We start from the raw sequence: 8,590 nt of genomic DNA, 5'->3' as shown, positions 1-8,590 counted from the left end.
TGATGTCCCAGGAGGGGCACACATCCCCATCAGGAGACAAGCCCCCTAGGCCCTGGAGGATGTTCTGCTCCTGCCTTCTTGGAAAGTAACTGGATTTCCTCAGGTCAGGCTGCGGTGGAGATATAGGCGGGAACCTTGGAATTACCCCCAGCTGACTCCTTTTTCCATGATTGGTAACTTGCACAGCAGGGAGCTTCTGGTGGCCATCATGGAAAAACCCTTCTGCTTCTGACCCCTGGCCCCGTAAATTGGTGTGACGCCAGAGCATGCCTGGCCTCTCCCTCGATGGTGCTCATCACTCTCGGGCCTGGCTTGAGGGACGAGGGGGAGGTAGCAGAAGGCAGCTGGAGGAGGCACAGAAAAGCCCCCATCCAAAGACTCCTACCACTTCCCCCTGTCATTGTTGCTTATAGCAACTAAGCATTCGGTAGGATGGCAGGAGACACTGTGGCGAAGCAGACAGACTAGGAGATCGGGGTTCTCTAAGCCATCTTCCTGCGGACCTCAGGACTGAGGTCTCAGCGGCCACTGCCCAAGGTCAGGGCCAAGAGCACTGTGTCCAGAACATTGCCACTGGGATGGGTTGGACTAATGGTCACTCTGACCTTTCCCCTAATCCTACTTTTCCAAGTCAGCTCCCACCTCTTATTCCCCTAACCCTCCTGTTTAAAGAGAGGCTTAAAGAGGCAACCCTAGACCAGAGCGCAAAAGGCTTGGGTTCTAGTCCTGGCTGGGCCACTAGGTAACCCAAGGCAAGTGACTTTTCTGCCGCCCTTCGGTTTCCTCCTCTATAAAATGAACACATTGGACAAGATGACCTAAATGGTCCTTTCCAGCCTCAAAGTTCCAGGTTCTGCATTCTAGATTCTCTTTGGTTCTATGACTTCTCTGCCTCTTTGCCTATACTCCCTTTCCTGCTCCTCCACTTATCCCCTCCTCTCTAATTCACCCCCCACCCCCTATCCAGGTTGGTGGCCTCTATGAGCTGGCTCAGCAGGTCATACTCACCCTCTGGGCCCTCCAGGTGGGGCCCAGAGAAGATCCGGTGATGAGGACCCTCTAACCCAGGGACTTCACTTTGGCAAGGAGCATCTTCCCTGCTCTGTGCCCTCCAGACTGACTCCTCTCCTGTTGCCTGAAGGGGCAAGTTCAGGTTCATTGTGATTCATCCCCCTCCTCAGTACCCCAAGGGCAAGGTGAGTATGGCACATAGGGCTGAGGGGAGAGAGGGTGGTAGCCAGAGGAGACATTGCCATGAAACTTGGTGATTATCTTAAGGATGGAGCCAACCCCACAAGTCCACACATATCCCATTTTAGGGAAAGAAGCTGCCTGAAATCCTAGGATTTGGAAGAGCTGGAGAGGTAGCAACAAGGAATCCCAGAGCAAAGGAAAAGGGAGGAGCAAAGGAAAAGAGGGGAGTAGGGATTGGAAGGGAATGGGAATTCCCTCAGTCCCTTCAGTTCCATAATCACTGAAACAGACATTATTCTCATCCTCATTCTTGGATTCCCCGACTAAGGTCAAAAGAGAACAGCCCCTTCCAGGAAATCCCTGTTATAGGAACCATGGCAGTTAGTGGCCACTGATCTGGACTCCCTTTCCCAATCTAAATGGTCCGTCTATAGAGGATTGCATCACCTTCCAGTTACCAAATTCAATACTCTCTCGGCTTTTGACTGCTCCACAGTATTTGACACTCCTTGAAATGCCTTGATAACCTCCCTTAGCTTCAGTGACATTGCTCTCTCCTGGTTCTGCTTCTCCTACTCTAGATGTTCCTTCCCTTTTTCCTTTTCTGGCTCTTCTTCCTTATTTGCCCATGCCTAGATGTGATCATTCCAACAATAACTCACCTATATGGTATGATATATATTGCAGCCTTACTCACAATAACCCTGGAAGGTAGGTAGTTCACAAAATTATCATCCCCAGTTTAGAAAGGAGGAAATTGTCCTTTGGCCATCATCTCTCTTTTTCTCACTGTTCTTTAGGCAATTTCATTGACCTTCTCAATTTCATCTATTGCTCAAGTTCTTTCCAGACCTCTAGTTGCATATTTCCAAATGTTTTCTACATATATAAGACATGGATTGGATACATAGGGATGGGGACAAAGGGCAGAATATAACTTGCCCTGGTGGCAACCTTCTGGGCAAATATTGATTGGCCCTGGCTCTGGGCAGGGGCCCCTCAGAGATGCTGCTCCCCATGGGTATAGGAAAACATATCAGAAAACCCAGTGCTCCTGACCTCCAAACCCAGGGCTTTTTCTACTATACCACACTGTCTCCAGTATCTTAGGGGATGCTTAGCTCCCTGTGTACTGACATGGATTAACAAGTGGGTGGGCAAGGGTATGTTTGAAGGTTGTTCTTCACTTTAATTATTCACTGGCCTCTTAAATATAACATGCCTAAGACTGAACTCATTTATCTTTCCTTATAAACCTCCCAACTTCTCTTTTTCTACTGAGGGCTGTCACCCTTCTCCTAATCACACTCAGGCTTGGCACCTGAATCATCTTTTCTCCTCTCATCCCCAAAATCTAATCAGTCTCCAAATCTTGTCAATTTTCCATAATATCTTTGGAATCCAAAGAAGCTATAACCTAGTGGCCAACTTGCTGGTGATTATAGTATAATCCTTTCTATACTGCACTCACTCATTTTGGCAGTTCTACACACAGCCTACATACTCTATTGAAAACTCAGTCCCTGGCCAAATCCAGCCTACCACCTGTTTTTGTATGGTCCATGAGCTAAAAATGGTTTTCATATTTTTAAATGGTTGAAAAAATAAAAAGAATATTTCATGACATGCTAAAATTATATGAAATTCAAATTTCAATGTCCATAAATAAAATTTTATTGGAACACAATTGTGACCTTATTGATTTATGTATTGTACAAATGAGTTACGTAGTTGCAAAAGAAGCCAGAAATCGTAGGTGGTTCTCTCAACAATTTATGCTACTGCTCGACCCCCTACAAATCACAATGACATAGTTAAAACTTGACAAGTGTTTTGATTGCCACATGTATTGCAATACCATTACTTTTTTTTAAACTAGCAGTATATACTTATCATGCCAAAACGAGAAAAGAAGAGGGGGTAAAAAGTCTTATTGCTATTTTCTGAACTTAGTACTGAGATTGACATTTTTCTGAATAAAAACAATCACCCTCACCACCTCACACCTATCAGATTGGCTAATATAATAAAAAAGGAAAATAATAAATGTTGGAGAAGCAGTGAAAAAATTGGAACACTAGTGCATTGTCGGTGGAGCTGTGAACTGATCCAGCCATTCTGGAGAACAGTTTGGAACTATGCCCAAAGGGCCATAAAGCTGTGCATACCCTTTGACCCAGCAATACCACTATTAGGTCTTTTTCCCAAATAGATCATAAAAAAGGAAAAGGATCCACATGTACAAAAATATTTATAGCTGCTCTTTTTGTGGTGGCAAGGAATTGGAAATTGAGGGGCTGCCCATCAACTGGGGAATGGCTGAACAAGTTATGGTAGATGAATGTAATGGAATTCTATTGTGCTGTAAGAAACAATGAGCAGGAGGAGTTCAGAGAAACATGGAAGGACTTGCATGAACTGATGATGAGTGAGATGAGCAGAACCAGAAGAACATTGTACACAGTATCATCAACATTATGTGTTGATCAACTGTGATAGACTTGATTCTTCTCACCAATCCAACGGCACAAGAAAGTTCCAAAGTACTCATGATGGGAAAGGCTCTCCAAATCCAGAAAAAAAAGAACTGTGGAATATGGATGCAGATTAAACCATACTATTTCTTTTGGTTTTGGTGCTATTGTTTTTCTTTTTTTGAGGTTTTTCCTTTTTGCTCTGATTCTTCTCTTTTAACATGACTAATGCAGAAATATGTTTAATGTTATTGTACATATATAACCTATATCAGATTACCTGCTGTCTTGGGGAGGAAGGGAGAAAAATTTGAAATTAGAAATCTTATAAAAATAAATGTTGTGGGGCAGCTAGGTGGCACAGTGGATAGAGCACCGGCCCTGGATTCAGGAGGACCTGAGTTCAAATCCGGCCTCAGACACTTAACACTTACTAGTTGTGTGGCCCTGGGCAAGTCACTTAACCCCAATTGCCCCGCAAAAAAAAACAAACAAAAACAAAGAAACAACAACAACAAAAAAATGTTGAAAACTATCTTTACATGTAACTGGAAAATAATAAAATACTTTTATAATTAAAAAAACAAATGTTGAAAATTATCTCTAAATGTAACTGGAAAATAATGAAATATTTATATAGAAAAAAGAAAAGAATTACCCTCAACCACCATTATGCAAGTGCAAAAGAAATTTCCATATTTCAAAATCCACTTAACTATGTAATTGAGAAGTGTAATGACACTTTCTAAAAGGCAAATATCAAGAAAATAATCCATTACAATTCTATAAATGCCTTCCAAGTAATCAATATGTTCAATTAAAATCACATGCTCATAAACTGCTATCAATATTTGGCAGTACTTATCTATGTGAAAAAATATTTTCAAAAACAAAATATATAAAATCTTATGACAAATCAGCATTAACAGATGAATATTTGCAATCATTTTTTTTTTGTGGGGCAATGAGGGTTAAGTGACTTGCCTAGTAAGTGTCAAGCTAGTAAGTGTCAAGTGTTTGAGGTCATATTTGAACTCAGGTCCTCCTGAATCCAAGGCAGGTGCTTTACCCACTGTTCCACCTAGCTGCCTCTGTAATCAATTTTTTTTTTCTCCCTCCAATCAATTTTGATGTCAGAGAACACTAACTCTGAAACTCAACTAACAAAATGTCATATGCACATATACACACACACCCCAAATTCTTCTCACTAGTAGACCTGTATTACAAAAAACTGTATTCAGGTATTTTTATATTTTGAATTTTATCAATAAAACATTTTGGAAAATTTTCTCTAATATAAGAACCTACATGATCCTGCATTTTACTTCTTGGCCTACAAAACCCCAAACATTTACTATCTGGGCCTTTACAGAGAAAGTCCTGCTGACCTCTGATCTTGTTAGGACTAGACACAAAGCCGTCAAGCTTAGCAAAATCTGCCAGAATTGATAGATTATGCAGGCACAGGCTTCAAAAACCCAAGCACAATCCCATGCCACGATGTCATCATAGTAGAAAGTTTGGCCATAGTGACCCCTAAAATATAAATTAAAAAAATGCCTGTGGGGGGCAGCTAAGTGGCGCAGTGGATAAAGCACCGGCCCTGGATTCAGGAGTACCTGAGTTCAAATCCAGCCTCAGACACTTGACATTTACTAGCTGTGTGACCCTGGGCAAGTCACTTAACCCTCATTGCCCCGCAAAAAAATTAAATTAATTTTTTTAAAAATGCCTGTGGTGACTGTGGTAGAGTGAAATAAAAGGAAACACAGGATTCTAAGCATCAAACAGTTTTTAGGTAATCTATAAATACTAATTTTACCATTGGCAGAAAACTAGCCTCAGAATCAGGAAGACCTGGATTTAAAGTCAGCCTAGACAAATTACCTATCCTCTCTGTGCCTCCAGACAACTCTCCAAATTGCTGAGAATGTGCTAATCTGCATGGGTAATAAGAGTTCCTTCTGGGGAACTCTATACACTGGAGTATATAGGTGTTCAGGAAGCACTAGCACCCTTTCTTTGAGGGCTGCCTAGCTCTTCTTAGGGCTATTCATCCCTTTGGTGTCTACTTGGAATTCAACTCTCACCTGTGGCTACAAGAAGCTATAGCATGCAAAGCAGGATCCTTGTCTTGATTGGAGTAGCTAAGTCTTTTATAGTTGATTATCAGTACAATATTGTCACTGTATACAATGTTTTCCTGGTCCTGCTCACTTCCCTTTGCATCAATTCATATAAGTCACAAGGCCTAAACCAGGTTGAGGGTAACCAAACCTGGTCGTTGAGTTAGTGGAATGCCTAAACCAAGCATGAGAACAATTTGTTCCAATGGTCATGAAGAGAGCTAAACAGGTGCTGTGGTGTGCTTAAGAGCTTGGTAAGACCTTGAAGAAATCAAGGCCATCCCAGGCCATCACCAGTCATCTTGACTTTTGACCTATTGCTGGACTTCAGTGGCTTTGAAAGAGACAGAAAAGCTGAAAACTTTGTGCAATTCTACCTCACTTAAATTGAAGTCACACATGAGTAAAGATATCACCTCATGATGTCATTGGTCCTCTTCAAGAATGAAGGACAAGGGGGACAGCTAGGTGGCACAGTGGATAGAGCACGGGCCCTGGAATCAGGAGTACCTGAGTTCAAATCCGGCCTCAGACGCTTGACACTTACTAGCTATGTGACCCTGGGCAAGTCACTTAACCCCAAATTGCCTCACCAAAAAAAAAAAAAAGAAAAAAGAATGAAGGACAAGGAGCAGGACGGGCACTCTTGCTAGGAGGTGGAGGCTAGGCCTCGGCTGGACTTGGCCCAAGGAGCTTAGAGGATTGCTAAAATTAGTCTATGTAAGCAAACTCCCAGTGACTTCCTAGAGCAGATCATGGGAAGATCAGTTGTGGTACAGTTAAATTCTGGAGTTGATTACAGAGGTGTCCTGGCTTGTCTGGATGGCTACATGAATATAGCTCTGGAACAAACAGATGAATATGTAAACAGACAACTAAAGAATAAGTATGGGGATGCATTTATTTGAGGAAACAATGTGTTATATATAAGTACACAGAAGAGAAGAATGTGAAGATACCAGGAAAGGAATAATTTTTGTATTTTCATATTTTAAAATTTTTTTTAATTCTGCTCCTATTTTTGTTATGTAAATATTCCTGTTTTCATTATAGTTTATGCACTGACTTGGGGGAGAAAGTAGAGCTGTTTTAAGCATACATAAACTAATGGTTTCAGTTGTACAGAGTTCTTTCACCTTTTAAGTTTTGGTAACTTTTTCATGACTGTGTCAGTGATACAAATGAAAAAAGGTAACAGATTGTTACCTACTTTTGCTGAAAAAAAAAAAGAATGAAAGACAAACAACAATACACTGATATCACAGTTCTACTCAAAAACTCCCCACAAAATTCTGTGTGATCTCTTCGTTCAATGACCAAGGACCTGATACACTACTGTAGGAAATGAACCATAGTTATGTTACTTAAAATGAAACCAAAGAACATAAGAAAGTTTGAGCCAGATGGGACAATGCCCCATAGGCTCAGAGAGGCAAATCAGGGCGTTAGAGGAGCTGATTTCTTTCTGTACCCAAGAGCAGTAATAAACATAATTTCCTGGAGCACTTGGTCATCTCATCCAGTGATATTTAATGATTAATTTACACAGGCAAGAGGACCCCAATGTCTGTTGCACAAAATAGAGAAGCACAGAAATTCTATAAAGAACTTTACAGAGTCAACTAACCAATTCAAATCAATATAAACCTTTGTATTTAATGATTTCATTGGAAAGGTAGGTTTAGGAAAGGATGGAAATATAGACTAGAAAACATGGCTCAGGATTAAATAATGATAGATATCAAAGACCTAAAGAATACTGAGAAACCTAATACCTATGAATTATGAATAATTTCTTCAAGAAGAGGGTTGTGATGAGTACTGAGTTGCAACACACAAAAAAGTGAAATTGAATCCATATGAGGGTTATTCAAAAGCAGTTTTCTTATTATATGTAGTACCTGTTTTTCTTTAACACAGTTCAAATTTCACTTCCTTCGTAACAGCTTTCTATGCCAGCTTCTAGGGTCACCCCCTCACCATGAAATCAAGTTTTTTGCTGGGTTTTGTTTTTTGTTTTTTTGTTTTTTTAGTGAGGCAATTGGGGTTAAGTGACTTGCCCAGGGTCACACAGCTAGTAAGTGTCAAGTGTCTGAGGCCGAATTTGAACTCAGGTACTCCTGAATCCAGGGCCGGTGCTTTATCCACTGCGCCACCTAGCCGCCCCATTTTTATGTTTTGTTTTGGGTTTTTTGCTGTTTTAAAGTAGAATTTTGTTGATAATCTTGTTATTACAAGCTATACTTCCACTGTACTCTTCTCTCCATCCCCTCACAGAAGACCATCCCTCATAAAAAAAGAATATAGAAAGAAAAAAAAGTTCCACAAAACTAAACAAGATATCAAAAGTCTGACACTATGCACTCCAGTGGTCTCCCACTTATGCAAAAAAATTAAAATAAAAAAATAGGAGAGACATGTCTTATCGTATTTCTTCTTCTTCTTCTTCTTCTTCTTCTTCTTCTTCTTCTTCTTCTTCTTCTTCTTCTTCTTCTCCTCCTCCTCCTCTTCCTCCTTTTCTTTCTCTTCCTCCTCCTACTTCTCCTCTTGCTCCTCTTCATTTAAAAAAAAATTGAGTTCTAAATTCTCTCCCTCCCTCCAGCCCCTCCCTTGCCCAACTGTGAAGGCAAGCAATATATCAATTAAACATATAAAGTCATACAAAACATATTTCCATATTAGCCATATTTTTAAAAAGCAAGAAAATTAAAGAAAGTGAAACAATATGCTTTAAATTTCACTCAGTTAATCAGCTCTCTCTGGAGGTAAACAGCATTTTTCATCATGAGTCTT

At 40.6% G+C, this 8,590-nt stretch overlaps 1 pseudogene; it reads left to right on the top strand.

Moving 5' to 3' along the window:
* The first annotated feature begins 285 nt into the window (after positions 1-285).
* On the top strand, positions 286-6,750 carry LOC122738955 (annotated as a pseudogene).
* Positions 6,751-8,590: the final 1,840 nt, after the last annotated feature.

This window comes from Dromiciops gliroides, chromosome 2 (assembly GCF_019393635.1).
Source record: "Dromiciops gliroides isolate mDroGli1 chromosome 2, mDroGli1.pri, whole genome shotgun sequence".
Classification (NCBI taxonomy): domain Eukaryota; kingdom Metazoa; phylum Chordata; class Mammalia; order Microbiotheria; family Microbiotheriidae; genus Dromiciops; species Dromiciops gliroides.
This window is presented reverse-complemented; position numbering and strand designations above follow the sequence as displayed.